Consider the following 9,848-nt stretch of genomic DNA (forward strand, 5'->3'; position numbering starts at 1 on the left):
ACATCCAGCTAATTTTTAAATATTTTTTGTAGAAATGAGGTCTCACTATGTTGCTCAGGCTGGTCTTGAATTCCTGGCCTCAAGTGGCCTCCCAAAGTGCTAGGATTACAGGCATGAACCACTGTGCCTGGCCAAGCTTGGTATAGATTACTGAGCTGAAGCATAGTGAAGTGTGGAGAGAAGAGGTAGAGAAAAGGTGGGAGGGGGAAGGGGAGATAGAAGGAAGGAAAGGGAAGAAATTGGGGGCCACACCATGGAGAGCCCTGTAGACCATCCTTGAAGACTTCTGGTCACTTTATTCTCAGTGCAATGGGAGCCCATTGCAGGGGGCTTTAATCAAAGGGATGACATAATGTAATTTACATTTCAGAAGCATCACTCTGGCTGCTATGTGGAGAATAGACTTTAGGATGGCAAGAATAGAAGTTAAAGGTCCAGGCCAGGCTTGGTGGCTCACACCTGTAATCCCAGCACTTTCGGAGGCCGAGGCGGGCGGATCACGAGGTCAGGAGATGGAGACCATTCTTGGCTAACACGGTGAAACCCCGTCTCTACTAAAAATACAAAAAAATTAGCCGGGTGCGGTGGTGGGCGCCTGTAGTCCCAGCTACTCAGGAGGCTGAGGCAGGAGAATGGTGTGAACCCGGGAGGTGGAGCTTGCAGTGAGCCGAGATAGCGCCACTGCAGTCCAGCCTGGGTGAAAGAGCGAGACTCTGTCTCAAAAAAAAAAAGAAGTTAAAGGTCCAAGAGAAAGGTAGCTGTGCTGATGGAGACAAAGGGACAGATTGAGGGTGTGGAGCTCATAGGGTTTGCTGGTGGAATGGACATAGAGTGAGAGGGAAAGAAATTAACCAATGATGGCTTCCAGGTGCAGGGTTTGAGCAATGGGTTGAACACTGACATCCCGGCTGGGACAACAAACACTGAGGGGTAGTCAGACGTGGGGAGTAGGGAACAACCAACAGCTTTGTTTTATATACTGAAGTTTGCAGCATCTATGAACCCTGTGACGGAAGGTGCCTGGTAGGCAGGAGCATATACGAGACGAGCCCAGGAGAGAGAGGTCAGGCAGGAGAAAGACATTTGGACGTCATCAGCACATGGAAGATATTTAACACTGTGAGACTACAAAAGATAACCTAGAAAAGAGTGTTGATAGAGAAGGAATGCTGGAGAACTCCAGCATTTAGAGATTAGTAAGAAGAGGAGGAGCCAGCAAAGAGGAGGTTGAAGTCATTATCAGATCAGTTTGTAGCTTGTGAGCATAGGGATCATGCCCCACAATAAAGAGTTGTTACTGAAGCTTGGAAAAGTCTGATCTTCCATATCAGAAATCAACATTTTGCAGGTACATTGGCTATTAGGTCTCTTCAGCTGAATCAATTACTCTGCATAATACATATCCTGCATGGAGTAACTTAAAAGTTTTGGGAAGCAGGAAAAAGATATGATTTCTATGGTCCTTAGAAACATTGCCTGGTGATCTAGGGACCTGGAGAAATTCCACATTATTGAAGTCAAGATGTTCCATATCTATTCTCTGTTTATCTAGTTAGGTCAGTGCAGTGGTAAGAAGTCGAGAGCCTGGATTCTGGTCTCGTCCTCATCATCTACTAGCTGGGTGACTTCGAGAAAGGTGATTAACTTCTTTGAGCTTTCCTTCCATTAATATACCATATTGAGTTGTTAGCAATACTCGTAGGATTGTGTGTGTGTGTATGTGTGTGTGTGCATGTGTATACGTATGTGAAGAATGCTGGAGATAGTGCATGAAAAGTACTTAGCACGTGGTTAGAGCTCTGTAAACGGTCATTTTTATAGTGATATTTATTGTATCCATCTTCTTCCCTTCAGACTCTGTTCTGCTCCACATTGTGCTCATTTCTTACTTTTGTCAAGATTTCCCTCCATTTTGCAATGTTTTTTCTCCTCCTTTCTGCCTTTCCACTTCCTACCAGTCTCCTCTTCCATGTCTTTTATTCAAACATTTTTAAGCTTGACCTGTGTGTTAAGTTCTGTGCGTGGAAATGAACACCATAAACTCTTCCCTAACTATCTCAGCTCACCATTTATCCACCCATCCATCCATCCATTCAATCACCCACCCATTTATTCATCCATCCATCCATCTATCTATCCATCCACCCGTCCGTCCATCCATCTGTCCGTTCATCTGTCCATGTGTCCGTCCGTCCGTCCATCCATCCATCCATCCATCCATCCATCCATCCATCCATCCATCCATCCAACCATCCATCCAACCATCCATCCATCCATCCATCCATCCATCCATCCATCCCCTAGGTATTTTTTTGCTCCCAAATGATTTTGCACAATCTAACATTGATCTTACCTAGCCTTGTGACTTCTGATAATTCCAGGTGTATATATTAGCTTTCTCAGTGAGACTGTAATTTCCTGAGTGGGAGGAGAACATCTAACACTTAAAAAAAAAAAAAACCTCATTAGAGCATAGAGCAAAAGGCCAGATACTGAATGGGCATGCAATATATTCATGTTAAAATGAAATGAGACCTGGAAAATGATTTGCCCAGCCTGGCTGGGAAAGTCCTTCACACAAAGTCCTCCTCGGTTTCCCTGCCAGACTGCTGCCATGTGACTGTTTTCAGACTGTGATTTATGAGACGGGCAGAACTGCGTCAATTATGCAAATCACACAGATCTGCCTAAGGAAAATGCCTGCCAATTTCAGGGGAGTCTGCCCATATTCATTTATGCTTGTTGAAGCTTTTTAAACATCCCATTGGCCTTCTGACACATGCACATTCACCTCTGAATCACCTTGTACTGTCTCTAGTGTCTTTTCTGCTCCCTGATAATAGCTGCTGTATTAGTGCAAAACCACACCCAATTTCTAAAGCCTGGGTGTCATGCTTTTTTCATTCATCCACTTCTTTGCCAGACACTTAATGAGATGCTGTTGAGGACTAGGCGTGGACTGGGCATGGGGGAATATAGTGGTGAATAATACATAATCACCACTCTTTAGGAAATCAGAGCTCTCAAGGCAGACAACAGATAACCACCATTCATTGTGATAAACATTGTAAAAGTGGAGCAAAATAGAGAGGAACTAATTCTGCCTATGAGTTGGAAGGAAGCTTCCCAGAGAAGATGAAAGATAAGTAGGCATTCCCTAGGAGATAAGAAAAGAAGAAAGAATCAAGACAGAGGGAATATTATATGCAAAGGCACAGAGGAATATAAGAGAGCAGGACATTCAATGGCCAAGAGATGGTTGGTGTGAAGGGAAGGAATGAATGTGAGAGGGGGGATTTGAAGGAGGTGGGTGAGGAGAAGCAGGAGATGAAGCTGAAACCGATGAAGAACGACCCCGTGTAAAATGATCAGGATTGTGGCTCTCGTTGTGTAGAGGCAATGGGGAGCCATTTAAGGAGTGAGGACACAGTTTCATTTGTGTTCAGAAAAATCTCTCTGGCAGGGAGAAGAGTTATTGGGCTATGGTAAGTGCAGAGCAGAGATGATGAGGGCTAAAACTAACGTAGTGGAAGATGGATGGGGATGAAGAACATAATTAATTTGAAGGATGCTTAGAAGGTAGGAGCTATAGATGGCAACACCAAAAGTGAGAGGCATGAGGATTGATCCCAAGATTTCTAGTACCAATAGCTTGGTAGATGGCAGCTTTATTGAATGAGTTGGGGAAGATGGGAAGGAATTAAACTTTGGAGGGAATGTGATAGTTTGTCTTTGGGATATGTTGAACTTGGAGATATCCAGTCAAATCTAGAACTCAGGGGAATAGTATGAAACTACCAGTGCTGTTGTTTCTGGGCCTTAGAACATCTCTGTCCTTTACTTTGCTTATGGATCAACAACTTTAGAGTAAAATGGGAATCTTTATCATCCTGAGTTTCAGCATTAGACTAGTTTAAGTTCAAATTTTGTCACTCAAATTTACCAACATCCTGACTTTTTTTTTTTTTGTGACAGAGTCTTGCTCTGTCACCCAAGCTTGAGTGCAGTGGCACGATCTCAGCTCACTGTGACCTCCATCTCCCGATTCAAGCTATTATCCGGCCTCAGCCTCCCAAGTAGCTGAGATTACAGGCATGTGCCACCACATCCGGCTAATTTTTTGTATTTTTATTAGAGACAGGGTTTCACCACGTTGGCCAGGTTGGTTTTGAACTCCTGACTTCAGGTGATCTGCCCACCTCGGCCTCCCAAAGTGCTGGGATTAGAGGTGTGAGCCACCACACCTGGCCCCAACATCCTGACTTTATACAGGTTAACCCACAGCTACCAGCCAGCTTTCACAACAGAAAAATGGGGCCTGTTAATATCAATCTACAGGGTTTGTGATAATGCACTGAGACGTGGAGACACTAAAAGCAGTAATCAGGCAGTGAAGAGTTCTAAAAAGATCATTCTAAGCACTCAAAAAGGCTCTGCACAGATTTAGCTATTCCCAAGTTTCTCCACTTAAAAAAAAATCCAAAAGATTATTTTGGGAAATGGACTTAGGCCTGGAAATGCATTTGGCTTACCAAGGCCATGTTTCTTCACCTTAATTATTTTTGGAGGAAGGCTGCAGATTCCAAAGGACACTGGGCCATGAGATTCAACTCACGTGTTCTCTTTCCTGGCATTTGAGAAAAAAATTTTTGGAAAAATCCCCAAAAACTACTGTCCACACAGCAGCCCTCAGTGATTACTGCAATTGCTCAATTGTATGGTTATTCACGAGGCGCAGATTATAGGGTTACTTAGCTGAAGTCTCTGTGACTCCACCAGATAAAACTAAATTAAAAAAAAAAAACATGCAAACACTGGATATTTTCTGAGCATATGGCAGCATTTAGTTTTAGTCAGCAAGAAACAGGAACAAAACAAAACAAAGCCAAACTGTGAGCAATATTTTTTGTTCTCTTTTTCTGTTTTGTTTTGCTTTTCAAGGATGTGGATATCTAAGACCCAGGCTTGGTTATACAGAACAAGCCTCTTTTGAAAACACCTGATATTAATAAAATGATAAAAGTACAGGCTATTCGCAATTTTTATGGAGGCCTTGCTTCAAAACTTTGTTGCTAGATCTGTATTTTGAAACTTGGAATTCAGGTTTGCTTAGAGATGGTAATTTATAGGTCTCCAGGCCAGCCTGGGCAAATAATCCTGTTGTAGCAAATACCATCATCCTCCATCCTGTTGTTCAAGCTAGAAACCAAGAAGCTATTTTGAAAAGCATCTGCTCCCACCTGTTACGTCCACTCAAACCACACATTTTGCCCACCCCAAACTGTGTGTCTCATCATCTCTTTTGCCCCCACCTTGGTCCAAGCCTTCATATCTCTTGCCTGAACCGTGACATTAGTGTCCCAACTAGAGTCTCTTATCTCTGATACTCTGACACTCCCTCCACGTGATGGGTAGATATGTCTTTTTTTTTTTTTTTTTTTGAGATGGAATTTCACTCTTGTAGCCCAGGCTGGAGTGCAATGGCGCGATCTCGGCTCACTGCAACCTCTGCCTCCTGGGTTCAAGCGATTCTCTTGCCTCAGCCTCCCGAGTAGCTGGGATTACAGGCATGCTCCATTATGCCTGGCTAATTTTGTATTTTAATAGAGATGGGGTTTCTCCATGTTGATCAGGCTGATCTCAGACTCCCAACCTCAGGTGATCGGCCCGCCTTGGCCTCCCAAAGTGCTGGGATTACAGGTGTGAGCCACCGTGCATGGCCAAATATGTCCTTTCAATAGGCTCTCCCATGTTAAAAACCCTTCAGTGGGTTCTCATTGCCTATGGGGTAAGGCCTGAAGTCTTTGGCATGGCTTCTGAGGTCCTTCTGCAGCAGGGCCTGGTGCCTCTTCCCCTTACCTGGTGCCTCTTCCCCATTCATTGTCTCCTATTCCATCCACATATAGGCCCCCTTTCAGTTTCTTGAAAGCATTGTGCTAACTCACCATTGGGAGTTCACTAATACTGTTTTTCATGTCTGGAAGATGCTTCCTCTATGATTGACTCATTCCTGTCTCAGTATAAATGTCACTTCCTCAGGGAAGCCTTCCCTGATTCTCCGGGTAAAGCTGTTTTCCTGTGGAGATCGTTCATGAACCTGTTCTTCCCACTAACCTCTAGGCTCGAGGGATAGTGTAGGTGGGTAAAGTCCATATCTGTCTTGCTCCCTGTGATATCCCTCATACCTGTACCATGCCTGGAACATGACAGACACTCACTCAAATATTTGCCAAATGAATGAATGTGCCCGAGGTGTAGGCACTTGTGACCATACATGACACTATGTTCATGGGAGAGGTGCTCAGAGTTCCACTGCCTACCATAGTCACAGGGCTTGCCCCTCCCCACAGCCACCCCACTGGGTGAACAGTCAGGATGGAGATGGCATCAGGCCAAGCCATGGTGGTGGCTGCCACAGTCTGTAACCGGCATCCCAGTGGGGCAGGGGGTGGGAGGGAGCCATGACCTGAGGACCACAGAGCAGGGCGACAAGGGCTCAGGTAATGGGCTGAGAACAGGTAGCAGGGAGGGTAGACAGAGGACTCCTTGCAAGCAAGGACACTGTCATGCTTGGTGTTTTAAGCCCAGAGCCTGGTCCAGGCCCAGAGAGTGGGAGATGCACAGGAAATGACTGCTGACTACAGATGGAGATGAATGCAGAGTCTGAGGTTGGGGGACCCCTTCTTGCTTTTCTTTCTTCCCCAATCCCTCCCTGCCTCACTCCCTTACCTGTTACCCCTAGGACCCAGAGTCCCCTGCAGATGTAGGACAGGGGCAGGAAACCACAGATGGAGGCTCATGTCAGAACGTCTCTCCTTCTGGCTCAGGCCCAGCCCAGTTTAACCAGGATCACTAATTTCCACCTTGAAACATTTTGGGAGGGTTTTTGAGGGCTGTTATGAGGCGTGAGCCACATCCATCTTTATCCAGTGACCCTATTGGGGGTCACAGTGCAAAGCAGATGGGGAAGTTTAACATACAATAAGAAAGTTATAATTTCTAGAATTTCAAATAAAAGGTATCCCTGATCCCCACAAAAATGGCGCTGTGGGCTTTAGTCTTGCTTCCTCCTTGCAAATGGCAAACTGCAGGCTCTTGATTTTATCCTTAGCAGTGGCCCTTGCCTAGCAACTGGGTCTCTCTGTCTATCCTCAGGCCTGGCTCTGGGCACCTAGCAAAGGGCAGTGCTTTTCTGGTCTGGGCTGTAGGGAAGGGTGAGAGCCCTGCTTTTCATACCAGGAATAGTGGCAGGGGACATCTTCACTGGAAGGGAGAAGAGTAAGTCGTCAGAGAGACAGACACAGTTCCCAGGTTGGTGTGAGGGAGTGATTCTAGAATAAGGGGCTGCTTTGTTGGATTTCATAGCCCCAGTCATGTCTCTCACCCCTCTACCTGAATTCATTACATATACATGTACACACACACACACACTTATGCATGCACACCAGGATCATAAGTGGCAGAGCTTCAGCCTGAACCCATCTTCCAGCTTTTGACCATACAGGACTAACTTCAGCTTGCTCCTCTCCTTTCCTCTGATTTTTCCCCTCCTATGGAACTTGCCCAAAGCTCTAGCGTCTTCGTTACAGGGCTCTTGCCATGGAACCTGCCTGCTCCACTCAGCTGCCATGAGGTTAATGTGCTCACTTTTATGTCTTAGCTCTAGAAGGCAGCAGTCAAAATTGGAAGAACAAAGAAAGAGATAGAAATAAAATGAATTTGTGTACATGTATCAGCATGTATTAATTATTCAACAAATGTATTGGATTTTATAAAAAAAGAAGAAACAGTGGCAGACGAATCCATTAGCATTTATCGTAGATGCACAGGCTGTTTTACCAAGAGAACTGAGAAAAGAACACAGAACAAATAAACCGCAGGGCAGGATGTGGTAAGAGTGTGTGTGGTGGTTGGGCACAAATGTGCAGGATTAGTTTTTGTTGATCAGGTAGAGAGAGGGAGGTAGGTATATGGCAGCACTGTTAAAATATCTTGAAACTTCAGTTTTTTCATGGTTAATAATACTGGATTATTATAGTGGAACAATAGTGTGGATTAAAAGAGGTGAATACCCAAAAGCTTTTAACATAGCACGTGGAGCAAAGTAATTACTCAGGATATTTTGGCTGATACAAATATTACCAATTTTCACTTCTGAGTTCTTACTTTCCTGAGTCCTCTGAGTAGAAGATACACTTTTTTTAAAAAAATGTAGATCTTGCTTTGTGTAATTAATGGGCTCCTGCAAAGCTGTATATACCTTGGATCTACTGTCACTTGTGAAACTAAATTGACAGTTCTTCTTTTTAATGCTTGGGCATGTGATCTAAGTGTTGGAAATCTCCTCTGTGGGTCTCAAGCACTTGTTGGTCTCCATTGAACTTTGCTTGGGTTCTGGAAGGCTATTCCTTGTCTAAAAGAAAACATGTAGGTAGGAGAACACTGATGTTAAGCTCTCATTGGCACCTGTATGGGGCCAACTGTATGGAACCTTCCCTCCCTCCACAGATGGAATAGAGCAGCTCATGGCTAGAACAATAGGAGAGACAGAAGTTATACACAAACTGCCAGGTCGTGCACAAGGTGTGCAGGCTGGTTTCTGAATACAGATGATAAATTAGCCTGTGATGGGGATGGCACTAGGCAGGTGCCAACTATAGGTCCTTCTAGGAAGGTGTCTTAGTTTATTTTCTGTTGCTTATAACAGAATACTTGAAACCGGATAATTTATAAAGAAAAGAAATTTATTTTTCACAGTTATGGAGGCTGAGAAGTTCAAGATCAAGGAGCCACATCTGGTGAGGGCCTTCTTGCTGGTGGGGACTCTGTAGAGTCCTGAAGTGACTGGCATAGGGCATCACATGGCTAGGGAGCTGAGCATGCTCATCAGGGCCTCTCTTCTTCTTATAAAACTACCAGTCCCACCCCCTCGATAACCCATCATTCCCATTAATCCAATTAATCCATTCAGGAGGGCAGACCCCACTTCTTAATACTGCCATATTTGGAAGTAAATTTCAGCATGAGTTTTGGAGGGGACAAACATTTAAACAAAAGTAGAAGGGAACTGGATAAGTCTTTGACTTTCTTTGCTGGCAAACTAATCTTCGAGAAGGTAAAGAATACCACACGGAGATCTTCTATCTGGAACTTAAACCAGTAAGGAAAAACTGATTGGGAGCACAAAGGTGAGGGAAGATTTGGGAGAAAATAACCTCACTGGGCAGGCAGATAGCACAGTGGTAAGGGTATAAGCACTGAGATCATGCCCCATGGTCCAAATGCTGGCTCTGCTACTTATCAGGGACATTCCTTTACCTTATTGTGCCTCTGTTTTCTCCTCTGTAAAATGGGGATGATAGTAGTACCTACGTCATGTCATGTTTGCAAAAATCAGATAAATCAGTCCATTTAGTACACGGCAAATATTCAATACACATTAGATGTTAGTATGATTGTTACTTGAATTCATACTTGTGAGGGAAAGTTTAGATGGAGAGTCATGGGTCCTAGACTTTAGGGAAATCTAAAAAATAACTTTTAAATTAAAATTTAACTAAAATTTTAATTTTTTAATTAAAAAAGTCAAAGATAAATGAAGTAGAAAACATAGAGGGGATTTTGGCCTAAGACAGTTCAGCAAGCTTTTTCTGTAAAGGGCCGGGTAGTAAATATTTTTGGCGTTGTGGGCCATACGGTTTCTATGGCAACTAGTCAGCTCTGCTGTTGTAGCACAAATGCAGCCATAGACAATGTGTAAACAATTGAGCATGACTCTGTTCCTATAAAACTTTATTTATAAAAACAGGTTTGTGTAGTTTGTGGACCCTTGGCTTATGAGGAATGGG

The sequence above is a fragment of the Pongo abelii genome, chromosome 19 (genome assembly GCF_028885655.2).
Source record: "Pongo abelii isolate AG06213 chromosome 19, NHGRI_mPonAbe1-v2.0_pri, whole genome shotgun sequence".
Taxonomy (NCBI): Eukaryota; Metazoa; Chordata; class Mammalia; order Primates; family Hominidae; genus Pongo; species Pongo abelii.